General features: G+C 40.3%; 1 protein-coding gene and 2 pseudogenes across 2 annotated transcripts in view; 1 reads left to right on the top strand and 2 right to left on the bottom strand.

Annotated features, from left to right (window-relative positions):
- Positions 1 to 3,463, top strand: part of LOC148722819 (zinc metalloproteinase nas-14-like) — a 68,855-nt pseudogene extending 65,392 nt beyond the window's left edge.
- The window catches only part of LOC148722817 (uncharacterized), a 63,783-nt gene that overhangs the window by 27,151 nt on the left and 12,337 nt on the right, over positions 1 to 24,295 (bottom strand). The gene's annotated exons all lie outside the window — the stretch shown is intronic.
- On the bottom strand, positions 10,775 to 23,327 carry LOC148722818 (uncharacterized; annotated as a pseudogene). The gene is made up of 3 exons (XR_015991776.1): positions 22,290 to 23,327; positions 18,192 to 21,647; positions 10,775 to 12,336 (listed from the first exon to the last, which is right to left on the bottom strand). The product of XR_015991776.1 is annotated as an uncharacterized LOC148722818 (transcript).

Below are 24,295 nucleotides of genomic sequence, written 5' to 3'. Positions count from 1 at the left end.
GAAGGCAATACATGGCTCGTCACTGCCAGTTATCATAATCCAATATCGCCGCGTTCTTTTTAGATATTAGCTTGTCTATATATTATGATATGTTATCGGTTGAATTTATCCTTAAGGTGTTTTAAACGCTAAACCCCCTTCATAATGAAAAAAAGTAGAAGAAATGGCTTTAACTTATACTCAGTTAGCTTTTTAAAAAATTTCTGCCCGCGGTTCAAAGAGACTTTCAAACTCATTCAGTCATCTGAAGTTCCTTCTAAAGTTGAGATTCATTGAGATATTCTATTTTGGATATTTACACGTATAACATTTAGAGCTTAAGCTAAGTATCCGAGTTTATCGCTAATACAGTTTTCTTTTATTATATATGCCTGCCGTATTTCAGTTTTTTTTTTATTTCTCCCAAATCATTTCGACAGACAATCTTGTAGAGTGCTGAGAGGATTGGTCGATTTAAGTGCTATATCCATGCTTTTTTTTTTATTCAGTTATTCATTTATTCATTTCGATATTCGCAGCCGGTGTGTGGTTGACGATTTTATCAACCCAGACAATGGCTTTAATTTGGAAAGAAGCTATTTAAAACATTGGTTAAACGAACGCAGTACCGCTGAAGTCATTGTTACTCAAGTGTAGACCAAATTTGTTTGTTTACATTGCAGATGCACAATCATTGAGCGGCTTACTCTTACGAAACACTTATACATTGCTTCTTTTAAGCGTACACGAGTATTACGAAAATAGTTGAGAATCCTAAGTGGTTCTAACCACTGTCTAAATCTTATTCGGCACTCTTGATGTTGGACGTTCCAAAATGCTATATATAGCTGAAGGTATTCTTACTAGCGTTTCACCGGTAGTTGTTTTTTAAAAAACTCCTTTCTCCAGAGTTAAGTTAAAGATGAGGTGGATTTTCGCTCTTCTGCTGCTGAGGTCTATGCTTAGTGCATCACACAGTCCGTCCCGATGGTAAGAGTATGTGCGTCGTTAAAACATATCAAGCAGCTCATCGAAGTTAGGGTCGGAAAATGTGCCTGTTCTGTTTTAGGAACAGCCAATTACCTGAGTTACATTGCGACCGCCTGACAAGGGGACGATTGCACTGCATTTCAGTATCCTAAATTATTTTTTTTACACTTAAAAGAAGACATGATTCAAAATATAAAGACTGACCAATCGAAATGGAGAGCTTGTTAGAATTATTAGCGCACAAAAAAAAAGCCGCGATTATCTACAACTGTTATATAGTAAAGTAGGGGTAAATATCGACTGCTTTTCATCGGAAAAAATCTCATCCGTTAAGCATTATGAAAATCGATCTATAAGCGTTGGAAACTCTGAGCCCAGCACGTTAGTTCGGCAATAGAAATTAAAGCGAATTCTTGCCAAGCTCGCATTCTTAAGCTAACACTACCTGTAATATGGCTTTTAATTTATAAAGTTTTACTTCTCTCAGGGGATGCAATCGGATTTTATCACGAACAGTCTCGACCTGATAGGGACTCTTATATCAAAGTAAAGTATGAAAACGTCCGCCCAGGTAAGCATTGATTTCCGAAAATTTCCAAGTTATTGTTGCACCAGTTCACCTTTAATCTATTTTTCACTCAAAGTGTGAACGCACTGCGTTTCTTTGTCCTTATCGATAGCCTTTCTCTCTCAGGAGCAAAGAAAAATTTTCACAAGTACCACCGTTCAAAAACTGACTCACTTAGTACGCCATATAATAAGGAATTTTGATGCATTACAGAAGTAAAGCTTATAGCAAGAGAAGAAAGCCAACGATAGTTGTTAAAAAACAAGGGGTATGTTTAGCCATCGTTATCTAGACTCTATAGTTTAAATTCTATTTAAATACATAGTTGTTCACGCAAAGAATTGCATCATTCCTTTTATCCCAAGATCTTATTAGAAATTCTCCTCACTATCTGTCATTCCATTCTTATGACGTCAGATCGGAGACTTCGTGAACGGATGTACCAATATTCCCAAGATTGATATTTTTCTTTATTCTCATAACTCATCTGCTTGATATTGTATTAACATTGTCAGGAGAATTTCTGTCTTGGTCACTCATTGGAGTTAAAGGGTTAACGTCCCTGATCATCTGTTGCTTACTCCAAAGTGGCAAATCCGGACCTTGAGCTAAGGGGGGGGACCCAGTTTTTTGTGTGTATATGTACACCTGCCGGCTTTTCTTCCCTCTGCGTTTATTTATTACCCAAAATAAGAGGGGGACCGGGCCCCTAGGCCCCTTCCCTAAATCCGCCACTGTTCTAAGCCTACCGCTATACACAATATCTATCACGAAATAGATGGCGGGTATTGTCAATATCTGAGCAACTGCGCACCCACCCCTCCCCTAAACCAACACTAACCCTAACTTGTCATCAGTTGACTATTGTTGGGTTATGAAAGGGGTAGGTGCGCAGTTGCTCAGAAGCTGACTGACATTGATCCGCGTAGCGAATCAGATTGTACTATTTGTAACAGATTTTCTTTAAACTGATTGACACGCCATCTTAAACATTCCGAAAGGCTAGCGCAAAAAAAAAATTTTTTTTCTAGGTAACCATTGGTCAGAGGAAACGTTTAAGTCTGATTGATGCTCAGCAGGCGAACCTTATGTACAAAGCAGAGTGTAAACAGAGAGGGAAAGAAAAAGGACAGAGGGGGAAAGGTAAAACCAGTACAGCTCCAAAATTTTAAAATAGCTTGGCCAACCCTGTGGAGAAGTTGGACCATTTTTATTGTCATCATTCGAATCCAATTATCATGTCAAAATTGCACCATCCTTATCATTGCCCCTCAAGTTAAAAAATAATTTGGATTTTCTTTAAACAACGATTTCTCTATAAAACTGTTAGCTATTACAAAATTCTTTTTAAACGAGTTAAGTTGAGAAAGTGAGAGAGGGAGATAAAGTGACGAAAAGGACTCCTGAGTTAAATTTTTCGATGTGTAAACGCATCTATTTCTGTGCGCATATACGATTTTCGTATCATGAGCAGTTTTAGAAGAAGTTGGCGTTGATTCATATATACGAAATGAGCCTGTCCGCATTTAACAATGAATGGAATATCCTTTTGGAGGACTGGGTAAACCTGTCTCTTCTAGTAGAAGCAGTCAGTCTTTCTGATTGAAAATGAAATTACTGCATTTTTTATCTATTTTCTTTTTCCATGCAATGTATAATTATACAACAGAGACGAGTTTTTAGTCAATGATTTCATGCATTTAAACCGTAACCAAGTTTTTCCTCCCTGTTTTAGGGAGGTGCGAGGACAGTACCCGAAAATGTCGCTATCAGTCTTGGAGACGCCGATGTCAGCAAAGTACATACGTCAAGTCTAAATGTAAAAGAACCTGCCAACTGTGTTAAGTTGAAGGACACTATCCCCGTCCGCCCTATTGAATTATTTGACATTACTTATTCCCCCAATTATCTTTGGTAAACAATGATTGGAGCTAAATTGATTCTGAAAAGTTTAAATCAGTTAGAATAACTTGGCATATCCATGGTCATTATCAAATCTTCGAGTTGGTAGAGAACTGGCCCATCGTAAACATGGAATCTGGTATGCTACAGCAAATGGACCAAGTATTTAAATGCACTATTTTCAAATATTTTCTCTATTCCAAGCAAAAAACGCCAGTCTTTGGTTATTACGAAGCTAACTTAAAAGCTTGTGCCTGTAAGTTCATCAGTGACAGCATATTTTAAACCTATACGCCTTGATGCATGCGTGCGACCAAGGAAAACACTTTACGGTAAAGCTTGTGGGCCATTAAACGTACTACATGTACATGTACTGCCAAAAACAAGAAATCCCAACGAGTTATTAAGCCACTTCTATCTTCACCTTTTATCTTCACTTGTACTGTAATTTTGTAATCCTTTTACGAAGTCAACTTCGGCTCTCGCTGAAAAGCCATAATTGCGTTCGACGAAGGAGAACGCATACTAATGGTGTCGTTTTTACGGAAATCACTCTCGAGGGCTTTATGGACCATTCCCAAGGGGATCGATGGTGATGGTATGCGAAATTCAGGCTTTTGGCGCCATTTTGGACTGGTCGACTGGTGGACTGGCGGACTGGGAGACTAGTCGACTGGTGGACTGGCGGACTGGCGGACTGGCGGACTGCCTGGTTGACTGGCTACGTGGCACAAATAGCTTCGATCTCATGTGCAAATGTTTTCTTGACTGCCTTGAGCTGAATACATCGATTGCAATAATGGCGGCGAAAATGCGAGTACTTAAAGTGAGGTGAACATATTTTTGTTCGCTCGGTGCTTTGAAATTCCTGCGAAACATCTCTCCGAATTTCGATGAACCAGGTCTATAATCATAATGTATTGTATATATTTACATACAAACTGTATAAAATCAGAATTTATTCACTAAAACCACAAAAGGTTTATAATGTAGCAGAAGTTACCTTCAGTTTTGATAGATTCTTTATTGAAAAACAGTGGTAGATGACATCTCTACCATCTACATCTGCAAGATATCCTGTCTCAACATATCGGTACACAACAATTTTTGGGCGTTCCTCACTGGGTTTACGAAGAAAAAGAGATTTAAAAAGAAAACGGCTTTAGGCACAGTTTACAGAAGTTTAAAGGTTTATTAGACAATGTGATATTCATTACAATTGACGTATTTCCTTTGCGCAGGGCTACACATGGCACAGGAAAGCTAACATTTATAACATAAATACATACATACCTACATAGGTTAATTGACCACTCCCCATAGGGGCTTTTAAGGGCCAACACCCACCCATCCCACCTGCGTGGGAAATTACGTCTCCTACCCCTAACCCTGCCAGGATACGGGACCTACGATTTATTCGTCCTTATCCGAGAAGACTAGAATATCTATCCATTTCTTGAGTATAGAAAGGTAGCAAATTCTCCTCACTTATTTTAAGACCACGAGTATTGGTCCGGCCAGGACCATTACTCATAACATAACTATGTCTTGAATCGTCGCTATACCCGTATTTCTTTAATTTTATGCCTAAGTATAATTACAAGCATATCCTCGGAAAATACAGAAAATGTAGAACCTGCTAGCGATTGTAAGCGATTCTAGTCGCGACGTTCCTCATATGAAACTTCCCAAAGGCGCCCGTGTACGTACTTTTGCATAACAAAAGGCTTCGCAAACAAAATGGAATGAGTCTACTGATCTTGAAATGCCTCCCAAGCATTTTAAAAAAGATTGATGAGCAATTCTTTTCATACCTCTATGTGTGCTATGGGAATATCTTCGAAAAAAACGCTTCAACAAATTGTAAACAACTCGCACTCGCACAGAGAAACGAGTATAGGGCTTTGCCCTGAGCAACGGTTGCTACCGAAAAGCCTCGCTTTTGTACTTTGAGTTACACAAATTACGTTTTGAATTGCGACTTAGCGAACTCATCTCGTTACAAAGTAATTTTACAAGTGGACCACAAAATACGTTAACATGTTGAGTTATACAATTTTCTTTTTTAATTGCAACGTAGTGAACTCATCTCGTTCTAAAGTAATTTTTAAACCGTAGAACACAAAATACACTGACATATTGAGTTACGCAAGTTTCTCATTGAATTCCAACTTAGTATGCTACTGTTAAACATGATATATCGGTTTGTTCAATGTTGTCCTATTAGTTGTTTTGGTCACTGCCATTGTATCAAGTGCAGTACTAAGATGTTGAACTCTTAAACCTTATTGTTGTGTTCAACTTTGCCACTGGTTTATGGCATAGACCAAAAGCACCCCACAATCCACTTTCCCTGAATATTTCTGCGCAATCAGTACAATAAAAAAACTTTTACTAGAGATCGAACGCACTTTCCTTATCTTCGATGATTACTAGTTATCACGATTAATGTACATTACTTTTAATGAATCAACAAGAAATTAAACTTAGTTTTGCCGTTCGGTTTTGTTTCAGTAGATCGCTCTTCATTGGGTCGATCATTCGCGTCATTCTGCAGCTAATGAGGGAAAAAGCGTTAAATTTAGTTTTGGAGAGTTCGGATGCACTTCGCCGAAGGTCCATTAACTTACCATTAACAAACCTTAGCAGCCTATAGTATAAATTTAACTAGCCTTAGTTTGCACAACTTTGTACTGATCAAGCCCTGATGATATATAGCTCTTTGGCATTACAAAGCTTTACTTTCGAGTCCTAAATTGAGCACTCTTCTAGGATGGGTCAGGTCATGAAATTGCGCCATGCTCACTGGTTACTAGTTTGAGCACTCTGGCATGGCCTAGATGAAACCACAAATGTGGAATCATTAGGGGTGGCTATTTGGCGTTACCTCTATCCTAGAATCAGCATTGCACTGATGAGGCCCATCCTAGAATCAGTATTGCACTGATGAGGCCCAGAGGGCCGAAACAGTCTTGCAGATGTTATACATACATATATTGTATATACATAAAAGTAGAGCGCAATATATGTTGAGTTTGAAAAATACAAATACTACACTTTCATCCCTACAAGCCTGTTTGAGGATTGCTCACCCATCAGGGGAAGATCCCCTGATGAGTGAGCAATCACGAAACAGGCTCGTAGGGATCAAAGCGTAATCTTCGTATTTTTCTATATTTATAGATATATGTTGGGTTAGGAAAATATTAAGACTACGCTTTCATTCCTACAAGCCTGTTTCGTGATTACCCACTCATCAGGAGATTTTATTGATAAGAATATTCGTAAGGGCGTGGCGGTAAATTGAAATACTTTGTTTTAACTCAGCACTGAGCAAGGTATATTTAGAATAGTGATAGTCCTGTGAGAAAATACCAAACATTTTTGGGTCTTTTTACTTGCTCTGGGTAGTCTCCATCATCAAGTAATCTTTTACTCTGACTGGACACTGGAATTTAAGAAGATAATTCGTCAATTATGAAGAAATAAATAGTATAAAACTACTATAAAGATAAAGTGTAAAGAAGCATAATTGAGTGACCTACACATCTGTTTTGATTAGCAGATCACTATTAGGGTATGAGTGACCAAGAAAGTGTTTACCTGTAGCAAGGCTGGGATTTCTCGAGAGCTGAACTCTTTGTTCAAACCCAGGCATGGAGGCAACGTCACTGGGTGTTTGCCGGTACATGTTAAATGTACTGAAAGACAACAGAGGTTGGTTATGCTCCATTTAATATGAAAACTGTCTTATACTGTACCTGAAGGTTAACTTTTTCGCGCAGAGATGTGATTAACGAGTAAATTCTCTTGCTGATTAAAATACGTCATATTTAGTTTTACCCTAACTGCGCGGTACTGGGTTAGATATGCATATTATGGTCTGGACCCCCTCGCGAGCGTGTGAGTAAAGTTTTGGGTTTTCGCAGGTGTCCTTTCTCTCAGACTTACAAATCTTGTAAGTTCTTTCGTTCCGTTTCGTTTTCTTTATTCAGTAATATTGTTTTCCTTTTAGTCAACCAGATTGTACGAGTCAGATTAAACAGCTTATATAGATATGGAGTCGAGCATTGAACTTCTTACAATTAAAGTAAATTTTTCAGCAAACAGGTGATGGGAATAGAAACACTTGTATGTCAGACAGGTGCATATCAGCGAGTCAAGTAGTATCTTAAGATAGCACCAAATTGAAATGACTCTCTGTAAGCCGAAGGGGTACAAGGGTGAAAGGTTCACTTGCTCAAACCAGTGCTGTCAATAAGTTTGAAAGTTGATAGCAAGCAAAAACCAGTTGGTGGCCAGGCTATCGTAAACACCATCGTTATTTCATCAAATTACGCACATGATTAGGGACTATTCAGTTAAAATTTGCCAAGCCTTTGCTAACGTCCACAAGAACCTCAACGCAAACTCTAAACGTGCAATTTAATCATTTGTCTAAACTTGCTAAGGGTAAATGCATCCAGAATGTCCTGTACAAACTGTTTTGTTATTTCAACAATTTTGTACAACTTTTCTCCGGGACTGATGGTGAAATGAGGGGAAAAGAAGCTGGCAAGAAATGGCGGACTGCCAAGAGGTTCTGGTAAGCTCTTATTGACAGCTCTGTCAAGCACGAAACCTTGGAATTTAAGAGTCATGTTTAAATGTGAGCATGGTGCTAAATACCTTTACCCTTTCACTCCCAAGATCTCAAAAGTAATTCTTCTTATGATGTTAGTTGGAGAATTTGGTATTAGATCAACTGATAATCCCCCGATTTTCTTTTTCTCCTTATTCTCATCACTTGTCTGCTTGATATTCTATTGATATTGTAAGGAGAAATTCTGTCTTGGTCACTCATGGGAGTTTAAGGGTTAAGGGAGCACCAAAGGCCTGTAACAACCTCAAACGTTGACTTCTTCCACGGCGAGCAGCCTTGTGCACTGGATTTTCTCCAAGGCAATCCTAAAGCAATGAAATCAGTGGAGTTAAGATTTTACACTCATTTGCTTGATAAGGGAGGGAGAAATAAAGTCTGATAGGCAGAACATAATACGAAACTCCATGGCCAATTAATCTGTGGCTGTGAAATATCAGAAATTACCATGATGTGGGAGTTTTACTCATAAGAGTTTCAAACAAAAGAAAAATCGTAAGTTTGGGAACTTTGAAATACCCACAAACTGCAGAAATTTTATGACTTCATTCTTTTCGTCAACAAATTTCTGTCCAAGCTAATTATTTAGTTATGCATGAAGAATGAGTCAGCAACTGCCAGGGTAGAAAACAATAACTTACAATGAGATGGGTTTCAAGTGTCTGAAGTGTACATTGAAAAACAAATATGATAGTTTCTTTAGAAACTATCAGCCTTTATTCATTGAAAAACAAAGTCATACATTTTAAAATTTCTGCCTCAAGTAACAAAACTGTACCAAAATCATAAACGGTTCTGCGGTTTCATGAAATATGTGTAAGCGATCCTCGCAGTAATGAACCAAATCCCGCATGGGCCTGAATTCTTTTTAGGCCTCAGTTCCACTGCTACATACACCGAATGCAAGTATGGCATGCAATTTAAGTTGCCATTGTTCTGGACTCACTAGCCTCTCACACGTGCAGTAATCGTTTTGTGTTTCTACGTGAAGACGAGGCCGGTGAGTCCAAAACAGTGACGATTCAAATTGGACGCCATGTTTGCATTCGATGTATAAGGAGGGTTCATTACTGCTATAATCGCTTTCATACAAACTTTAGGTTAGGGTTAGGATACTAGCAAAATGTATCTTTGCTTTTGATTCTGCAAGTGACCTGCCCGCGACTTGTATCACACAAACAACTAACCACTGGCGAGGAGCCGAGAAGACTTTGGGCTCGAGATTGGGCAATGAGCACCGCATTGTACCAGTCTAAGCAGTGGCGTGTGAGCACTACAAAAGTGAACTCATTGACGAACACGAGGATCAACTTAAGTACGTCTCCAACACGGTTTGAATTTCGTCAATCAAATCACGTGACTTACTATTTAGCTCCGTGGCGTCACAGTATCGGTATCGATATCGAAGAAAAGTATCAATGCCTTACTCGGTATCGTATCGATGGGAAACCCATATCGGCTCATCTTTACCCACTACTGACGATCCTGCCGCAAGTAGAAACCTAACGACCATGCTTTAAGAAAGGAGTTAATCTTCTCCCGAGAATCCAATCAACTAGCGATAATATTCTGTGAACCAATCATAACAGCGAATGGAAGGAGAACCTTTTGAAAACTTTTAGTTGGATTGCCAACGTCCGGGAAACTTCTTGTTTTGATTATCGTTACTTCCTGGCAAAAATTTTGTATCGCCGGCCGAAGCGTGGTTGAATTTGAGCGTCGTCGACAAACCCAGGATCGGATTACGGATTGGATCACGGGTCAGAAAACAAGGGTTTTTGAAGAAATTAAGATACTAAGATATGTTAAGGATATGTTCACCTTCGAAAACCAATTTTTTCATTTTTATACCAAACTAATCATTAATAATTTAGAATAGTTTCCAAGAAAAATTAGTGTAAAATATTGAAACGCTCGCGAATTATTTACGAAAACGTATTTTCAAACTGAATTCGTTTTCCCGCCAAAGTGTCAATAGGCAATTATCACACGTCAACATAAATGACTCCCATAGGGTTTCTTGCGGTAAAACATCCTGTTCCTTGAATTTTAATTGCGTAAACATCTCCTGATATCGGGTGCATGTGGAAATCTTTGCTATCTGTCTACGTTAAAACTATAATGTGAATGCAGAAAGATAAAAGGAGAAGGGTCCAAGGATCCAAGAGTCCACGCGAAAGTAAAAAATAAAGTCTGGCTGTCAGCACACGAGGTAAAGAAATTCGAAGTGGAATGGCCAAAGAATCTCACCGAAACGGATAAAGGCTCGTGGTTTAGCCAATCTTCGCTGCTCACACTCGATCCTTTACCATCAAGTTTTACTGCGGGATACGTAAGCCAGTAGAAACAAGAGGCTACACGGACCTATAATCTGGCCGGATATACGGTTCAGAGTGAACGAATTGAAGGCCTTGCTGTTTTAAGCAAAATCGCCGTTGAGTACCTTTCATTGTTTGTTATCATGGAGAGTTAGTGGAGATTAAGACTTAGGAACAAATTGATGTCATGACAAAATGGAAATACTAAAATCGCCAGATGAAATGCGGGGACTAGTGTAAGTACTGCAGCAAAGTCAACAGACAAGGAATGAGTCACTTTGTGACTTACATCGTTTCTCGGAGAAGTCCAGAATGATGGTAACCATCCAACTCTGCAGAATGATAAACTCATACCTCAGGCTTCCTACAAAACCAATACTAAGTAAAATCCTACGTTTATTAAACTTCTGGTTGCAAAAGTCATCACATAATGACGCTGCAATTCATATCTTTCTCTGCATGCACGAGCCAAATTTCTCCATTTTCCATTCCTATGTCTACTTTATCCCAACAGTCGCTCAATAAATATATGTATTTGAACGCGATGATCTTTGTTTACAAGGTTTTCTCTCGCTCACATCTGATAACAAACTTCTAAAGTTTTTTTGCCTCTGAGCTATATACCACCAAAGCCATGCTATGGACCGCAAGTTTTTTTTGACTTATGGAAATTAAAGATATGTGGCAGTAACTTCCAAAAGCCTTTTTTGTCAGGAAAGTGTGGTTGTTTTGTTCGCCAAAAGTTCATTCGGAAGATAAGTGTAAACTGTGAAAAGCCTGGTTATCGCTTATTTGCGGCACAGCACTTCAAGCCTGAAACAGTCGATGCCAAAATTCAACCTCGTTCCTAGGCTAAGTCTACCACATCACTGAACGCCAATTAAAAACTGCCTTGTGGCGCCTATTGTACATTTTCCTGCACAGGAAAAACCAAACCGGATTACTGATTCTGGTCTTTAACGGCAGAACTGAGCCAAAGAACCCTTAAGGTCTGTCACGGGTGCCTTAATAACCGTTGGAAAGTTACCCGCAAAATATGTATTTGCTTAGAGTCTCATGAGATGTGAGAAAAAAAAAACCTAATTCATGCATACGCCAATGTGCCTTCTTTGAATGAATTAATAGGGTCTGTAGACTATACGGATTACCTTAAAATTTGGTCCAACGACTTCCAAGATATTAACCTTAAATATCGTGTGAGAGAATTTCGTTTAGCTAGGTGCATCTTCCGCGATGGCCTCCTACTTAAAACGAATCGGTTTCGGTTAAATCGGTAAACTTGACAGAAAAATTGCAAGGCAAACAGTAAGAAAATCGAAAAATCCCCACACGGATTTATCAACCTACTTAATTTTTTTACATATTAGGTATATATTGGGTAACCCCCAGATTATAGTGGCTGTTAACGGCCTTTTTATATTCTTCGCCCAATACCTATTGTCTCATGTTAAGTGCTCCCTGGTCTACCTCAGGGGCTGAGGTGCGGTCTCCAAGTGTATGCTGGGTAGCCCCCAGGCTATAGTAGCTATCAGCGGTCTCCTCATTTTCTTCGCCCAATACCTTTTGTCTGATGTTAAGTGCTCGCTTGTGTGACTCAGCGGCCGAGGTGTAATCTTTAAGTGCATATTGGGTAACCCCCAGATTATGGTAGCTGTCAGCAGTCTTTTCATGTTCTTCACCCAATACCTTTCGTCTGATGTTAAGTGCTCGCTTGTGTGACTCAGCGGCTGAGGTGTAATTTTTAAGTGCATATTGGGTAAGCCCCAGCCTATGGTAGCTATTAGTGGTCTTCTCATGTTCTTCACCCAATACCTTTTGTCTGATGTTAAGTGCTCGCTTGTGTGACTCAGCAGCTGAGGTGTAATCTCCAAGTGCAATTTGGATATCCCCCAGATTATGGTAGCTATCATGGCGGTCCAATCATGTTCTTCGCCCAATACCTTTTGTCTGATATTAAGTGCTCGCTTGTCGGACTCTGCGGCTGAGGTGTAATCTCCAAGTGTAAATTGGGTAACACCCAGGTTATATAGTAGCTGTCAGCAGTCTTCTCATGTTCTTCGCCCAATTTAAGTTTTGAAAAGGGTTTATTCATAACAAACCAGATAAGTTACAAAATAAAAGTGCTAACGCACGTGGGCTTGGCCCCAACTAATTATTAATAAACATTCCAAAGTTCCAAAGTTCAAGAGTTGTTAATTATCTACGAGTATTACATATTACTAATATTAATGTAAGGTTATAAATAATTCCAAAATAGTTAGGTCTAATATTAATATAAGCTTAATCTATGATATTGGTATGGCTAGGGCTAACGTAGACTAATATTAATGTAACTCTAGGATTGTTTAATGCTAATTCTAAGTTGTAAATAATTCCAAGTTGATTTAATCAAATGTTAACTAAAGCTTAAGGTAAACTAATATTAATATAAGCTTAATCTATAATATTGGTATGGCTAGGGCTAACGTAGACTAACATTAATGTAACTCTAGGATTGTTTAATGCTAATTCTAAGTTGTAAATAATTCCAAGTTGATTTAATCAAATGTTAACTAAAGCTTAAGGTTATCTATTTACAAAAGTATTCTATAGGAGTCTCCATCAATTGTACAGATTGATGGGGACTCCCAAGCTTTTCTAAAGTTAGATAACGAGAGTCGGAAGTAGTCGCACGCAATTCTGTTTTTGGTCTCGCTGAGGGCATAGCGAATTATACCCTCAGGGGGGTCATTCCCATTGTGGAAGGTAGATTTATTTCGAAATTTCTAGATGCTGTACAGAATTATCTTAATTAGAAAGCGGACAATACGATTCTGTTTTGGACTAGCGGGGGTCCAACGAAAAAAGAAAACATAGGTACAGGATGGGAGAAATCTAGTTCCAAGGATAGAGGAGATAACAGGGGAAAAGTGGGTCCATACAGATTTCATACGGGGGCAATTGAGAAAACAGTGATCTATAGTTTCTTTACGGGAACAGAAGGCGCACTTATCTGAGTCGATATATCCCCAATTCTTTAAAGAATCGCGGACCTTAATAGCGCGAAGTACAATTTTCCAGAGTATGTCGTTCTTATAATTTTCAGAAAAGTCATCTCGCACTAAATTCGAAAATTTGTCAAGATTAAAGTCAATCGGAAGGAAGGGAGTCCAAAAGCGATGAAGAATTGGAGATGTGGAGTTTCCTTCAAGAGAGTTTGATAACATTTCTTGGAAGAAAATTCAAAATCGCACCACTCCGTGCGGGAGAGAATCCCACGTAGAGCGGTGAGCGCCGAGAGAACATTCTCATAATAGGGCGTCAAGATCTGTGTACGCGGGGTGGAGTTATCTCGAAGAGAGCTCCACTCCGAGCGACAGGAGGCAAGCCTAGAGCCTAGAAAATATCTGGCCAAATAAAAGGATTTTGATTCGCGATCATCTAGATTGGAAATTACTGAGGCTAATTTAAGAGATTTACCTTTGATCAGGAAATTCAAAATGCCGAGACCGCCACTGCTAAGAGATTGGTGGCAGGTCGCTCGGCTCACCGTTTCAATTCGACAACTCCAGACAAATGGCCAGATTAAAGCGTTGACCTTAGCAATTACCCATTTTGGGACACACAAAACTGTAGAGAGATATAGGAGCTTGCTAATTCCGAGGGTGTTAACGTTGAGTGATCGGTCGACAAGAGAAAGAGAGCGGGGTTTCCATAAATATAGATGCTTTTCTAATTTCTCTAGCTTTGGCTGCCAGTTATCTAATTCAGTATCGCGGCCGAAAACAACAGCTAGGATTTTAATTTTTGTCATCCATTTGAGGCCAAGTGGTTGGTCGTAGTGCGTACGCTACGCCCCCAACCACATGGCCTCTGTTTTCGTGAGAATAAGGCGTGCTCCAGAGCCACGCTCGTAAATATTAATCATGTTGAATAGAACTTGCAGAGAGCGATAAGATTTCACCATACAGGTCGTATCGTCAGCATAATTTCCAACTTTATAGCAGAGACCATGTGCGCCCGGAAGGAGAAAGCCTTCGATTTTAGGATTATTTCGGATTTTGCATGCGAGAGTTTCAACGCACAAAACATAGAGCAGGGGAGAGAGGGAATCCCCCTGTCTTACCCCACGAGACAAAGGAATCGCATCGGTTAGCCATTCATTAACAATAACACGCATATTGACCCCATTATATAAAGTGTTGATCCAAAAACAAAAAGACGGGCCAAAACCAAAACGGGGTAAGAGGCTTTGCAGAAAGGTGCGATTAACGCGATCGAAGGCTCTCTCTTGATCTAAACTGAGCAAAATGCCGGTTTCATTCGTGCGGTCGATGTAATCTAAGATATCTCTAAGTAAATGTAAGTTTGAATTAATTTTGAGTCCGGGCACAGAACAAGTTTGATCAGGGTCAACGATATATTCCAGAACTTCAGAGAGTCGAAGAGAGAGAACTTTTGAGCATAACTTATAATCAACGTTTAAGAGGGAAATCGGACGCCAATTTTTCAGATTCTTACGATCTCCTTTCTAAAAAATAACGCGTGTGTTGCTCATCTTCATGGAATCACACATCTCTCCGGTTTGGTAGCATGCATTTAAGACTTGACATAAATGTGGAGCTAAACGATCCCAAAATCTAGCGTAGAATTCAACCGAAAGGCCATCAGGGCCAGGCGATTTATTCCTATTCATATTTTTCATAGCGAGAGTAAGTTCGTCAAGCGTGATCTCGCCTTCACAAGATGACGCCTGATCAAAAGTTAATTTCCGTGATAGAGAGGATAAAAGATCTTCTTGAAGAGCAGCATCTATCGGTTCTTCGGAAAAGAGCTGAGTGTAGAAATCGATATGAACTTTTTCAATCTCTTCTTGGGAGGAGACTTCGACACCGGTAGAATCATAAACCGAAGAGATGTGGGATCGTTGAGCTTTAATTCTTTGTAAATGAAAAAAGTACCGACTGGGGCGTTCGCCTTCTTCTAGCCATTCTGCTCTACTACGAATAATGATTCCTTCGACTTGCTTAGTTCGAAGGGCTTTCAAACGACATTCGGTGTCAGAAATTAAAGGGATAACGGAATTGTCTCCGTCAACTAAACGTTGACGAAGACGGATCAATTTGTTCGTCAAAATTACCTGGTCTCTTTGCAGTTGTCTTCGCTTTTTACGGGAAAAGGAGATCGTTTCTTCTTTAATAGACTGTTTTAAAAACTCCCACCAATCTTGGAGACACGGAAACAAGATAATAAACGTACATGATCATCGATTAATTTCTCTATAGTAGCGCAAAAATCCTTATCGTTCAAAACAGAGTTGTTAAAACACCAAACGCCTGGACCGCGTTTTACAGCGGTGGGAATATCAAAGGTAAGAAAAACAAAATCGTGGTCGGATATCGAACAAGGGCGAATGTCACACTTAACGTCGGGTGATAATAAATCTTTCGAAATTAAAAACTTGTCCAGTCTACTGCCAATTGACCGTGTGGAATTAAACCACGTAAATTCTTTTGATCTTGGATGCAAATTTCGCCAAACATCTGAAAGCGCGAAACCACTTTTTAAAGATTCGTAATCTTTGTGTATAGAGATATTCCCACCAAACTTATCGAGAGCGTTGTCGTAACAATTAAAATCTCCTCCGATGATAGTCGCAGAGGAGGGAATGAAAAATTCATGAATCGAAACAAAAAAACTTTTCCGTTCGGTAGGATTGGTAGGAGCGTAGATATTGACTAGACTGATATCAAAGTCGTTGCACCTGATCAAAACACTGACAATACGACCTTGTGAGTCCTTCTTCTAAGATACGATTTCGTTTGAGCATTTCGAAGAAATCAAGGTGACGACACCACCCTGTTTCCCCGACGCAGGGGACCAAAAACTACGGCCCAGCCATCTACGGGATAGAGATTTTATAGTAGATTCAGAATGAATTAACGTTTCTTGTACAAAACAGACATCACAGTTGGACTTCTCGATCAAATCAAACAAGAAATTGTAGGTAAGGGGGTTTGCTAGCCCTCTTGCATTAATAGTTAAGAGTTTGAAATAACTTGGAAAAAAGACTGACTTAAAAAGGTAAAAAACTTACTTGGACTTTTTAGAGTGTCTATTTTTTCCTTTTTTCTTTTCCGTGGGGGTAGTTTCCTTTCGACTTGGAGATACATCGGATGATTTTCTTTTGAGATCGTGGGTGGTTTCCATGTCATTTTCGGTTTCAAGGGTAAATGAAGCTGTGGTAGGAACAGGTATCGATGAGCGTGGCCTTCCGGTGGTGAGTGTAGTTGTAGTAGGTTTACGAATGCAGGCAAGGGACAGATCAGGCAAGCGAGCAGGTGTGCGACGGGATGACGGCTTGATGGATTTGGGAGCAATGAAACCATGAGGATCCAGAATTGGGGAATCGGAAGAGACGGATGACGGTTGAGAAGATTGTTCGGAGAGATTGTGCGAGGGCAGTTCGGGTTGAGAGTGTTGCTGTTCAGGTTGAGAGTGTTGCGAAGGTTGTTCTGGTTTAGAATGTTGCTCAGACTGTTCAGGTTGAGAGGGTGGCTGAGTCTCGTTGAAATGTTCAGGTTGAGAAGGTTGTTCCGGTTGAGAAGATTGATCAGTTTCATTGAAGTCGTCAGGCGGGGGGGGGGGGGGGGGAGACGGGAGGCAAATTCTCAGCAAGTTCTTCGTTGACGGGCGGATTTGGCGGAGGAAAATTTTCAGAAGATCGTTTTGGTGAAAGAAGAACAGAAGCAAGTGGAGCATTTTCGTCAATAGAACCATGGTCGTCTGATACATCAATGTTTACTTCATCCGTTTCATCGGTTTCGGCACAGTGAGTGAGTGGAAAGACCCAAGAGTAATCACAATTGATCCCCAAGTGGCCTTCCTCTTTACAAATACAGCATAGAACGGGGCGTTGACACTCTGACGCCTCGTGGCCAATGCCTTCGCAATTGAAGCAAATCTTGTTGGGGCAGCCATTAGCAAAGTGTCCAGAACAATTACATTTGCGGCAAGTGGGAACTTGGCCATTATGTCGCAGGAAGATGTGAAACTTTCCAAATATCAGGAAACTCGGGATAGGTTTAAAAACCCGAACACGGTAGTATCGAAAGCCATTGTAAATAGCGGGAGCATAAGAATGCTTACCTCTCCGGTAGTGTAACACCTCACAGTAAGGTGCTAGGCTTTTAATTATCGCCAAATCTGATAGTTCAAAGGGCGCGTCGTAGATGGTGAGAAATGTTAACGCTTTGTCAACGTCTTGTAGGGCGTACTTTTCTGAACCTAGTTTTAGAGAATTGAAGCTTAAAAACCTTTCTTTGGCGGTCTCAGACTTGAAAGTCACGACGACTTCCCCATTAAGTTTTCGTTGGAGGCATTGTATGTCTGTAAATTCAATGTTCAGCGCCGAAAAAGCGTCGAAAACGGAACGAGCAGTCGCTGATTTAGACGGTGTAAAAAAAGCGGTTCTCGGCCGCTGCGGCATGTTGTTTTCAATAAAAGCAGAAACCCGCTTGTTTGGCACATCATTTCCAATATTTCCAGAGGTACGTGCAGCTCTCGACGCATATGATTCTCCATTTACGATCGATGAGTCTTCAATGGTTCCATCGGCAACTAAATCTTCTAACAATCCCTCAGTATTCATACCTGAATCCATAAATGACACACAAAGCAAATGGAAAAAAGGCCCAAACGCCAGACTAACCTTGAATCGACAAAGTTAAACTTTGGCTAATCGAGGAGCTCAAAATCGCACGTCTGAATCAGTACTGTGCAGTATTGTACTGCGGACTACTACATCGACAACTACCTTTTGTCTGATGTTAAGTGCTCGCTTGTGTGACTCAGCGGCTGAAGTGTAATCTTTAAGTGCATATTGGGTAACCCCAAGCTTATGGTAACTATTAGCCGTCCTTTCATGTTCTTCACCATATACCTTTTGTCTGATGTTAAGTGCTCGCTTGTGTGACTCAGCGGCTGAAGTGTAATCTTTAAGTGCATATTGGGTAACCGCAAGCATGTGGTAGCTATTAGCAGTCTTCTCATGTTCTTCACCATATACCTTTTGTCTGATGTTAAGTGCTCGCTTGTGTGACTCAGCGGCTGAGGTGTGATCTTTAAGTACATATTGGGTAACCCCCAGCTTAGAGTAGCTGTCAGCAGTGTTCTCATGTTCTTCCCCCAATACCTTTTGTCTGATGTTAAGTGCTCGCTTGTGTGACTCAGCGGCTAAGGTGTGATCTTTAAGTACATATTGGGTAACCCCCAGCTTAGAGTAGCTATTACCAGTCTTTTCATGTTCTTCACCCAATACCTTTTGTCTGATGTTAAGTGCTCGCTTGTGTGACTCAGCGGCTGAGGTGTGATCTTTAAGTACATATTGGGTAACCCCCAGCTTAGAGTAGCTGTCAGCAGTCTTCTCATGTTCTTCCCCCAATACCTTTTGTCTGATGTTAAGTGCTCGCTTGTGTGACTCTGCGGCTGAGGTGTAATCTCCAAGTGTATATTGGGTAACAGCCAGGTTATAGTAGCTGTCAGCCGTCCTCTCATGTTCTTCCCCCAATACCTTTTGTCTGATGTTAAGTGCTCGCTTGTCTGACTCAGCGGCTGAGGTGTAATCTCCAAGTACATATTGGGTAACCCCCAGCTCACGGTAGCTGTTAGCAGTCTTTTCATGTTCTTCACCCAATACCTTTTGTCTGATGTTAAGTGCTCGCTTGTGTGACTCAGCGGCTGCTGTGTAGTCTCCAAGTGCATGTTGGGTAACCCCCAGGCTATAATAGCTGTCAGCAGTCCTCTCATGTTCTTCACCCAATACCTTTTGTCTGATGTTAAGTGCTCGCTTGTGTGACTCTGCGGCTGAGGTGTAATCTCCAAGTGTAAATTGGGTAAGCCCCAGCTGATTGTAACTGCTAGCGGTCTCCTGGTGTTCTTCTCCAAGCAATTGAATTTCGATGTCGAGTGCACGCTTGTAGGACTCGGCAGCTGCGTTATAATCTCCTAGTGCGTATTTTGATAACCCTAATTCGCAATGTGCACGGGCGGTCTTCCTATCTTCTTCACCGAAGAGTTCCAAGATGATGGTTAGAGCATGTTGTTTTGAACTGACAGCTTCTGAGAAGAGACGCAGGGAAAGTTGATTTTGTCCTCGAAGCGAATAGCACTTTGCTAGAGCCTCCTTGTGCAGACTTAAGCTGTCGTGCTCTTCGTCCGTTGTCCTTTTTTGTAGTGAGCTTAGATGATAGGTGATAAGTTTCTGAGTTAGTGATAAACCTTCCTGATAATTATGCGAATTTTTCAGCATGCTAATGGTGTTTTCTTCAAATTTAAACCAGCCCGGTTTGGTCATTTCATTGGTTGACTCAATGCCTTGAAGCATTCCGAACAGTAACTTGATTGAAAACTCAATGATTTCAGCTGAAGATATTTTTGCAATAGCTTTGCTCACAATATAGGTCACTCCAACTTGAACTGGTTCGTTTCCAAGATTTTCTGTACTTGAGGGTACTCTGTCTTCATTCCCATAATTTGCTTCTCCATCATTGTCCGGAATTACCAATAAATGCATGTCTCCTGCTTCTCTGCATTCTTGCACGGCTCTATCATAGAACGTGGCTGACATCTCGTAATCGCCTTTTGCGCATCGATAGAAAATAGCGAGGATTTGAAGTATCATAAGTCTCAGAACTTTGTGTTCAGCAGTTTTGTTCAGAAGGGAAATAGCTTCTTGTAAACTTCTTACTCCATCTTCCGTCTTTCCTACCACAAGCTGATAGATGCCAGAGTAGCACAAGTGTTTGCCTTTCTCTTCAGGACAAATGGTAGCCGTTGAACTTTGAAGTTTACTGGCCTCCGAAAGCAACAGCTTTGTTTTTTCACTCCCTCCCCAGGTCATATAGCAGAACGTTGTGGACTGAAGTAGTTGTCTGTGGAGAACAGTTCGTCCAAGCTGGCTAGCTGCCTCTATTGCCGATTGAAAAATCTTTTCAAAAATTAGGTTCGTTGCTGAAAAAAGCAGTATCAAGAAAAAACTCGGCTTTTGCCAAAACTTGAAAAACTCTGTCCGCTATCTTGCAATCTGAACAACCATCCATCAAACTTTGGACAATGCTTCTTTCATCGTCGAAGAACTCGATCAATGCTTTCATGGAGTGTCCTGTGAGGAACATCTCATTAAGTTTCTCAACAAATCCAATGTAGAATGATAAAAAGCGAGTGTTTGCGTTCAGAATTGTTTCTTTCATGATATGTTCACCCTTGTCTCTTGCAAATGACTGTAAGAGTTTGTGAATGGAGAACTTATCCGAACTGGAGCTTTTATCCAGGAGAGCCCTCCCTTGCAGTCTTCCCAAAACGTTCTTGGTTTCGGTGAACCTCGTTAGTCCTAAAACAGCTGTGGCAATCTTAAGATCAAATTTATCTGGAAGAACACTCAAGGACACCAGTGCTTCTTGGTCCTGCGAAGAAAGTCTCTGGAAAGACGATTCAAATAGGGTTTTAAGTCTAGCATCACTGGGAAATTCTGGGTTGTCCAGCAATTCGAGTGGGTTATTTTTTGTCCGCATTAAGTCATCAAGATCTGCACTACATTGGGCGGAATCCTCTGGGAGCGACTTACACAACAACCATATAGCTAAGGGCACCTGCCCACATATTTGCACGATTTTTGTTGGGTCAGAAGCGCTCAAATTTGGAAGAAGCTTTTCCACTAACTCTTTTGAGGATGAGTTTTCGAGTTCTCCTATTCTGATGGACTTGTGTCCATGTAGGGACATATGCAAATAGGCCATTGACTCCCGAGTGGTTAAAAGAAATTTGACCTTTTCGCTACGGTTGAGAATATCTTTCAGCAGATTCACAGTCTCCTCTTTTACATTTGGCTCGCCACGTTCAAGCAAATCATCGGCATTATCGAGAATCAACACGCATGGATCCGATAGCCTTTTAAAAATGAAACCAATTTCATCGGCAGGTGTCAAATTCTGATTCTCCGATTCTCCGGTTCGAAAGTGGCTGAGTAGCTTTGAGGTTAAATCACCTTTTGACTTAAGCCCACGCAGTGAGATAAAGTAGACAGGTAGCCCGCGATTTTGAAGTTGGTGACCAACAACGATTGCGGTAGACGTCTTTCCAAACCCTGGTGACCCCCAGACTGATACGAGACGGGTCGACTCCGAAGTCACGTGACCAATAATCTCTTCACATTCTTTGCCACGGCCAGTAAAGTTGGGAGGAAGATGAAGTCGTAAAGCGCATGGTATAAATCCTACAAGGAAGGTTTGTTTTAGGCAAAAAATATAATTAAAGAAGCGCCTTTGACATGATAATTTAGTATGCACTTAAAATTTGTATTGGTACAAGGGAAAGAAAAAGAAAACACAAAACCGAACAAATAGATAACACTCAACTGTGCTCTATTCTGTAGCTTCTGATGGCATTAGCATGGAAGAGGCATCAGTCTAGTAGATTTTATGTTTGTTCTTTTTATGCACATTTAATCATTTAACATGTGGCGCAAATGCGTTATTCAGTAGTAAAGATTGAAATGAACTTAAAACCCAGACTTCATGTGACTTCCGGTCTCTTTTTCACAGGTCACCATCGTTCTTACGCTGATGAACACCATTGAAATGGATGAATTAGATGATGCAGTATTGCTGTCTTATGAAAGTGTATATAAAACCGTAAAATGTTGAGAAATGAAATTCTGAGTATTTTTTCAAGCAGTTCCCTTCTGCCCCGTAACTAAACTTGTTTTCTCTTGGCATTATGTGCCAAGGAAACAAGACGTCTGTGAAGGACACTAAATCATGAGTAATGTGAAAAAAGGTATTAAGCATCACCAAATCGTCAAATTGAACCCTGAAAACGCGTGGTTCAAATTGTGATCAGATCAGCTGTCATTTACCTGGAATTTGCCTCTTCCTTAGGTCTTTCACATCTTGGCTTAACTCGGCAGTATTCTCAACAATCCTTCCTTGACTAGCAGCGATTGCTTCGATTGCTTCTTTCAGGTTCTCGGTGTCTTGTTTTTGCGATCGCTGTAGGTTGTGTAGCTCGTCTTTAACATCTTCCCTGACAATTCTGCTTTGAGCTTGAAACTCGGCAAACTTGGTTTCAATCTTTTCTTGGGTGGCAGCATTTGTAGATTTGATTGTTTTCCTTACGTCTTAGCACCTTCCTGATGAGATTTCTTTATAAGCTGCAAGTCATCCTTGACTTCTCTGAGGAATTCGTTTTCTTTTTGAAGTTCTGTTCTGAAGTCATCTTGTAACTTCCGAACTTTCTCGGTAGGAAAGTCAGACTCAGTCAAACTTCCAACAGCATCAATGGGGCCAATACTAACTCCCAGGGCTTTGGTCGCGTCTTTAGCGAGTTGAATATATTGATCAAATGTTTTTTTGTCCAATTCGGATTTATTTAAATGACAGAGTGAATTTCTCAACATTCGAAGCTGATCGATTGCCAATGCAAAGGTTTCTGCTTTATTTCCAGTGGGGCTAACTACAGAAGAATGGAAAGTACCACGTGGTAACTTACAGGGTTTCAAGTATAAATCATGGAGTACCCTGTGATGGCCTTTGCTGTCTGGCAAAGCAAAGGAACGTGCATAGATGGTGGCCTGGAACAAGGCTGTACAATCCCATTCATCATAGGAGATATGTGTGGGGACCTTGGTTACTCCACCCTCAGTACTTAAGAACAAGTTACGCACTGCATTAGAGTCATCCCAAGGCCGGAAACCGGGGATTGACGCGAAATTATTGTTCCACATCTGTTTGAAAGCTTGGCGCAATGCCTTGGGGATTTCATTGAGTGCGACGAAGGTAAACTTGAGGTAATTCAATTGCTCGTTTGTGAAAGGTTGTAAAGCCATTCTACTCAACGACCAGGTCTCGCGGAATTCCGCTCAATTCATCGATTTATTTAAGCCTTCGCCAGTTAAGCCTGATAAAATAAAAAACACACAAAGCACATTGCACTGATGAGGACTGTAACGATGTCACTTGGATGGCCGTGTAATAACCCAGATTAAACTATAAAACGAAACTAGTCTTTATTCGTCCGCCACGACATAGTTAGTACTTCTAACTATGGCCACGACAACCGGGAAGCATGGCCCATACAAATATCCATGATCCTTTGCGATGTCTTAGAACTTCCGTTAGGACAACTTCCGGTAATATTACTATCAAAACGTTACAAGGACCAGAGGGCCGAAACATTACTGCCGATGCTATACATGCATACAGACATATATACATAAAAGTAGAGCACAATACATGTATTGTGTTTAATGTAGACACGAAAGCATAGTCTTCGTATTTTTCTAACTCAATATATATATGTATGTATATAAATTCTCGTGGTGATTGCAAATTTAGATTTGCTGTAATTAATTTTCCATCCTATATTAGGCGCTACTAATTGATCGTTCAAAGGCCCTTTTCTTGGATTTTGTCGGCCCTTTAGGTGTGGATTGGACTCAGAGGCCCTGCCAAGGGATCTTATTATGATTAGTATCATTTAAGAGCCCCTCCAGGGATTTTGTTGCTAATTTGTCCTTTTGGGCTCCAAAGGCCTTGTTTTGGGATTTTGTTACGGTTTATAGTTGTAGTAAAAAGTGGGCCTTCCCTTTTTTTAATGCTCGCCGAATTGCTTCTTTGCAATTGATTACGCCACTCATATTAACATATTTAGTATTCTTATCTCTTAGTTTTTAGGGTTTGTTTCTTGTATTTTGTCCATTGCTTTCTTTGTAATTAGGTTTTTTGTTTATTAGCACCAGTTCATTAGTCGTTATCTGTAATTACGTAATCATTAGCACTTCGATCCTACTTAATGCTCTTATTTTATTTCAAAAGTTGTAAATAACTGAAGAAGGTCTCTGACCGAAAACGTTTTTTATTAAAA

The sequence above is a fragment of the Stylophora pistillata genome, chromosome 9 (genome assembly GCF_964205215.1).
Source record: "Stylophora pistillata chromosome 9, jaStyPist1.2, whole genome shotgun sequence".
In the NCBI taxonomy this organism is placed as follows: Eukaryota; Metazoa; Cnidaria; class Anthozoa; order Scleractinia; family Pocilloporidae; genus Stylophora; species Stylophora pistillata.
The sequence above is the reverse complement of the archived record's forward strand: the minus strand, read 5'-3'. Positions and strand labels throughout refer to the sequence as shown.